The 6,860-nt window shown below is 47.0% G+C and overlaps 1 pseudogene; it reads left to right on the top strand.

Annotated features, from left to right (window-relative positions):
- Nucleotides 1-3,589: 3,589 nt before the first annotated feature.
- LOC108310048 lies at nt 3,590-4,900 on the top strand (annotated as a pseudogene).
- Nucleotides 4,901-6,860: the final 1,960 nt, after the last annotated feature.

Genomic DNA, 6,860 nt, shown 5'->3' with positions numbered 1-6,860 from the left:
AAAAAAAAAAAAAAAAAAGAATCACATGAAATTTAATTAAAAAAAAATTAGAACTGTAACTACCTTTAGACACCATCTAGGCCCAACCTGCATTTTACAGATAATGAAATTACAACCCAACCAGCATGGTGGTACACACCTGTAGTCCCAGCTACTCAAGAGGCTGAGATGGGAGAATTGCTAAGCCCAGGAATTTGAGGCTATAGTGAGCTATAATTGTGGCACTGCATGCCAGCCTGGGCAACAGAGTGAGACTCATTTGAAAAGAAAAGAAAGAAAAAGAAAAGAAAGAAGAAAAAAAGAAACTGAGGCCCAGAGAGGTATCAAAGGCTCAAGGACGTGAAAGTGGCTGAGCAGGTCTAGAGCACAGACTTGGCACTTTTCTCTGTATACTTTATTGCCTCACATTATATGGAAAGCGCTTGAAAAATATATAGCATCTTGGCTGGGTGCGGTGGCTCATGCCTGTAATCCCAGCACTTTGAGAGGCTGAGGCAGGTGGATCACTTGAGGTCAGGAGTTTGAGACCAGCCTGGCCAACATGATGAAACTCCATCTCTACTAAAAATACAAAAATTAGCCATAGTGGTGGGCACCTTTAATCTCAACTACTTGGGAGGCTGAGGCAGGAGAATCACTTGAGCCCAGGAGGCAGAGGTTGCAGTGAGCCGAGATTGTGCTACTGTACTCCAGCCTGGGTGACAGAGCAAGACTCTCTCAAAAAAAAAGAAAAGAAAAAAATGTATATATTCTTAATGCAGGTCTTTCTTTCTTTCTTTCCTCCCCTCCTTCCCTCCTTCCTTCCTACCTTCCTTCTTTTTTCTCTCTCTCTCTTTCTTTATTTGAGACAGGATCTCACTCCATTGCCCAAGCTGGAGTGCACTGCTGTGACTGTAGCTCACTACCACCTCCATCTGCTGGGCTCTGATCGATTCTCCCACCTCAATCTCCTCAGTAGATGGGACTACAGGTGCATACCACCAAGCCTGTCTAGTTTTTAATTTTTTTGTAGAGTCAAGGTCTCACCTGTTGTCCAGGCTGGGCTCAAGCAATCCACCTGTCTCGGCCTCCCAAAGTGCTGGGATTGCAGACATTGGCCACAGTGCCCAGCTAGCTTTTTTTACTGTAAGCAGGAGAGACATTCCTAGGAGGCAATTTATTATAAAGATACAGGGATAGGAAGTAATCAGGCCTCTGGAGGAACCAGAACCAGGAACTAGAAAGGTATCAAGAATCATGACAGCCACTTAGTCCGTGCCGTCTCCATCTCTCTCTGGAACCATGTGGTTTCTCATTTGTTCACTTTCCTTCTATTTCTGTAGCTTTCTCTGCCTCTCTGTGCTCTTAATGATAAAAGGCCACAGATATATTTTAAGTTTCATGACATTTTGGTTCAAGCACCTAATAGAAACATACTAGATCTTAGTCCAAATGTCCAGAAGAAAGCAGCTTATTGGTTCGTCTTGAGTCAAGTGTTCACCCACATCCAGTCCAGTTAGCCACAGCCAAGGCAGATAGTTCACATAGTATAAACTTGACTACAGGGCTGCACTCAGGGTTAGCCAAACTGTGAGGCTGGAGGAACAGTTCTCACAAGACTACCCCTACTTCTGAAACCAAATACAAGTTTGAGGGTTTCCTCAAACCATCCCAGGTTTGATAATTCTCTAGAAAAACTCACAGAAGTCACTGAAAACTGTTATACTCACAGTTACCGTTTATTATAGACAAAGGATGGAAATTAAAATCAGCCAAAGGAAGAAACACAGAGTCCAGGAGAGGTTCAAGTGTAGTACTTGGATATCTTCTGCCTGTGGAGTCACGGACAATGTTATCTCCTCCTGGTCACGATGTGTGACAATACACACATTATTACCAACTGGAGCCTGAACCTGAAGTCTGCAAAGTTTCTGCTGGGGCTCGATCACACACTGCTGTTATGGCTGATTTTGAGTATCCTCTTCTCCCAGAGGTCATGCTAGTACCTCTAGCCTCCAGGTCCTCCAGAGGTCAGAACTGAAACAGCATGGCCTGGGGCCTGACTCACATTGTTAGACTGCCCAGTGGCCAGAACGCCAAGCAAACAGACACTCCTATCAGGCAGGACATTTCTGGGGCCTGGAGGTCACCTCCGCTCTAGCTGACGGCAAAGGCCAGGCCTTTATTTATTTATTTATTTTTTGAGAAAGAGTCTTCTTCTGTCGCCCAGGCTGGAGTGCAGTGACTGCATCTCAGCTCACTCCAACCTCCGTCTCCCGGGTTCAGGCAGTTCTCTGCCTCAGCCTCCCGAGTAGCTGGGAGTACAGACGTCCGCCGCCAAGCCTGGCTCATGTTTTTGTATTTTTAGTAGAGACGGGGTTTCACCATGTTGGTCAGGCTGGTCTCAAACTCATGACCTCATGATCCACTTGCCTCAGCTTCCCAAAGTGCTAGGATTACAGGCGTGAGTCATCGCACCTGGCCGGCCAGCCAGGCCTTTCTTTTGGTTAATATTTTTGTGCCAGAGTCTTGCTTTGTCACCCAGGCTGGAGTGCAGTGGTGTGATCTTGGCTCACTGAAACCTCTGCCTCCTGGGTTCAAATGATTCTCCTGCCTCAGCCTCCCAAGTAGCTGGGAGGCAATGTGCCACCACGCCCAGCGAATTTTTTTTTTTTTGGTATTTTTAGTAGAGACAGGTTTCTCCATGTTTGTCAAGCTGATCTCGAACTCCTGACCTCAAGTGAGCTGCCTGCCTCCCAAAGTGCTGGGATTACAGGCATGAGCCATATCACCTGGCCAGGGTTAAGTTAGTTCTTCATTATACAGACACACTTCCATTTTTGCAGAAGGGGAAATGTTCTCAAGAAGTAGGACATTTCAGGGAAATATAAGTCTATTCCATTGTATGTTAGATAAGTAAATAATTCCAGCTTCTGTAATAAATAAACCCTGAGATTCCACTAGTTTAACACAATAAAAGTTTATTTCTCTTGTTCACAGTCCAATGTGGGTTGCTAGAAGGGTAGGGGGAGATGAAGGAAGAGAGAGGGAAAGAAGTGAGAAGGGAGAGAGGATGGTGGGAGAAGGAGGCAGCATCAGGGAAGGGGTCTTGCTCCATATGATCACTCAAGGACAAAGGCCTTTTCCATCTTGTGGTTCCACCCTTTTCTTTGTCCCTTTCTTTGTCCTCTCCATTCAGCAAGAGAAGGGATGGCCAAAGAGTGAGGATTGTGCTTGAGAGGTTTTTATGGACCCAGAAGTAGTGCCCACCACTCCTGCTCACATTCCACGGGCCAGAACAGTCACATGGTCACACCTAACTGCACTGGAGGCTGGAAGAGGGACTCTGGCTGTAGGCCAGAAAGAAGAAAAGAACACAATCACTGGTGAGCACCGACAGTCTTCACCACATATAAACTGATCGTGTGACACCAACATTACCTACGTCAGAATTTATTTTTCTTTCTTTGGAATCCCTTCAGCAATGACACACCCCCTATATCATAATTTTATCACATTAAATTGTCTATTGCCTTAGAATTATGTCTTCTGCCTCCATTTTTACATCATAAGCAGGGATCATTCTTCAGCTGCTTTGGTTTTTACCATGATGCAGGCTGTAAGGTAGGCACTATAGGTAAATTTAAAAATCATGCTGAATTATTTCAGTAAAGACCAGGAAGATGGAAGTTGCAAATAATTACAGTCTGGAAACAAGCTTGGTTTAGTTGCTATGGCACAAATTGATGATTTAAATATAAACAAGGATGTTTATAATCACACACACAAAAAAACAATAGAAAGCAAGTTAAATATCCATCAAATATTTATAGTGGGCGGTTTAGTTGCTATGGTACCAATTAATGATTTAAATATACACAAGGATGTTTATAATCACACACAAAAAAACAGTAGAAAGCAAATTTAAATGTCCATTAAATGCATATAGTGGGTGGTGGGCGAGGAGCAGCTGTGCTCGGGGTATGATCGGTGTTGGCAGTGTAGGGGTCTAGTGGGCAGAGAAGACTCTTGGCCAGGCAGACAACTTCTCAGTGGCACAGCATGGGGACCTCCGTGCACTGGAGATCTCTGCAGCACTAGGAACAGCTGGAGGACACCAGGGAGCTGCAGACTGTGGCCATTAGGAGGCCTTCGCAGGAGTCCTGGGGTCCCTGTGCAGACAGTTCCAAAGAAGGCTGCCCCTGAGAGCCGTCAACCTCAACCTCCGCGCAGGCCCCTCCTGGAAACACCTGGAAACCCCAGAGCCAGGGCTGCAGGGCCTCCAGGCTGCAGCTCACTCAGCTAAGAGTGCTTGGGCGCCAAGTCCCAGAGAATCCAGGAGTCCTGCGAAAGTGGTACCAAGTGGCTGGTGGAGACCCAGGTGAAGGCTAGGAGGAGGAGGAGAGGGGCACAGAAGGGCAGTGAATCCGCAAGTCACAGTCTGAGCCAGAAGATCACCCAGCTGTCTGGAGCTGCTCCTGCCCACTCAGCCGCAGATACCTGGGAGAAGCATCACCACCTCTCTGCCCGGATAGGTTCACGTGCCCACCCATTACGGCGGTCTAGGCGGGAGGCTGCCTTCTGGAGCCCCTACTTCTCAACAGAGCCCCTCTGCTCTCCCAGAGAGTCTGACAGTGACCTAGAGCCTGTGGGGGCGGGAATTCAGCATCTCCAGAAGCTGTTCCAAGAACTAGATTAAGCCATTATAGCAGGAGAGTGGTGACATCATCTCTCTCATTCATGACTGAGGAAGTGCCCTGCAGGAAACAAGCCCTGTCTGACGCCAAGCCTTCATACCCAAGGATGTCTGTGCTTCCCCATGCACTTCCTGGAGGAAGCCCCCAGGAGTCGTCAGTACCCCGTGCCACTGCTAACAGGGACCTGACTAACAAGGGGCCAGAGAACCCCTGCTATGGCCACATGTGGAGCAGAGGTGGGGAGAATTGTTTCTTCTTCTTTCACAGGGAATCTTGAGCTTAGAAACTCACCATACACTTGACCTTGAGCCTTGTATTTGCCTCATCTGTAACGTGACGTGCTAGCATCAGATGTTAGAGAGCTCTTAGCTTTTACTCAGGTGCCTGGTTTTTGGGGGAGTCATCCGCAGTCACTCGCCCACTGTGTTTCCAGTGCCAAGGCTCTTGAGGACCCCATTCTCACCCCTGCTTTCCCTACCAGGGACTCGGAGGAAGGCACAGGAGATATTTCCAGGCTGAAGACCTGGGCTCATGGGTACCTATTTATATGCTCAATGCACAGCACTGTGGGTGTGCGGGAGGCATAGCCCTATTCAAGAGCAATTTCTGCCCTTTGTAAATTATTTAAGAAACCTGCTTTGTCATTTTGTTAGAAAGAAACCAGCATGTGACTTTCCTAGATAACACTGCTTTTTCATAATAAAGACTGCTTGCATTAAAAAAAAAAAAAAGTGTAGTGACATGGAAAAGAACTGACAATATATTGGTAAGTGGGCCGGGTGCGGTAGCTCACACCTGTAATCCCAGCACTTTGGGAGGCTAAGGCAGGTGGATCACGATGTCAGAAGTTCAAGACCAGCCTGGCCAATATGGTAAAACACCATCTCTACTAAAACTGCAAAAATTAGTTGGATGTGATGGCAGGCACCTGTACTCCCAACTTCTTGGGAGGCGGAGGCAGAGAACTGCTTGAACCCGGGAGGCGGAGGTTGCAGTGAGCCGAGATTGCACCACTGCACTCTAGCCTGGGCAACAAAGCGAGACTCCGTCTCAAAAAAAAAAAAAAAAAAAAGCAAACAAAGTAATTATCACTGCATAATGAGATATATATGTGTGTAGGTGATATGCACATTCACACACACTAGAAAAATTATTGGCTGGGCACGGTGGCTCACACCTATAATCCCAACATTTTGGGAGGCTAAGGCAGGAGAATGACTTGATTCCAGGAGTTTGAGACCAGCCTGAGCAACATAGTGAGACCTCATCTCTACAAAAACAAAAAAAAAAGAAGAAAGAAAACAGAAAAAAAAATTAGCATTGACCATCCACCTGTAGTCCCTGCTACTCAGGAGGCTGAGGGCAGAGGATCACTTGAGCCTGGGATGTCAAAGTTGCAGTGAGCTGAGATGGCACCACTGCACTCCAGCCTGGAGTCAAAACCAAAAGCAAAACAAGTAATTATCGGCCAGGCACGGTGTCTCATGCCTGTAATCCCAGCACTCCAGGAGGGCAAGAAGGGTGGATCACCTGAGGTCAGGGGTTCAAGACCAGTCAGATGACCACGGTGAAACCCCATCTCTACTAACAATAAAAAAATTAGCTGGGCGTGGTCGCGCATGCCTGTAGTCCCAGCTACCACGGAGGCTGAGGCAGGACAATTGTTTGAACCCAGAAGGCAGAGGTTGCAGTGAGCTGAGATGATGCCACTGTACTCCAGCCTGCGCAACAGAGCAAGACTCCATCTCAAACAAACAAAGTAATTACCACTTCATAATGAGATGATGGATTTTTCCTTTGATCACTCCCTCCCTCCCTCCCTCCCTCCCTCCTTCCCTTCCTTCCTCCTCTCTCTTTCTCTTTCTTTCCCAGGGTTTCACTATGTTGCCTAGGCTAGAGTGAGTTGGCTATTCACAGGCACAATCCCACTCTTGATCAGCACAAGAGTTTTGACCTGCTCTGTTTCCAATCTGTGTTCACCACTCTTAGGCAACTTGGTGGTCACTCGCTCCTGGGAGGTTACCATGTTGATGGTGAACTTAGTGCAGACACCCAATAGGCATAGCATACTACAGCCTAAACTCCTAGGTGCAAATGATCCACCTGCTTCAGCCTCCTTAGTAGCTGGGACTACAGCTGAGCACCATCATGCCTGACAATTTCTCCTTTTTTTTTTTTTTTTTT

This window comes from Cebus imitator, unplaced genomic scaffold (genome assembly GCF_001604975.1).
Source record: "Cebus imitator isolate Cc_AM_T3 unplaced genomic scaffold, Cebus_imitator-1.0 Scaffold101, whole genome shotgun sequence".
Taxonomy (NCBI): Eukaryota; Metazoa; Chordata; class Mammalia; order Primates; family Cebidae; genus Cebus; species Cebus imitator.
Note: the sequence above shows the minus strand (reverse complement) of the source record. Positions and strands in the feature narration are given on the sequence as shown.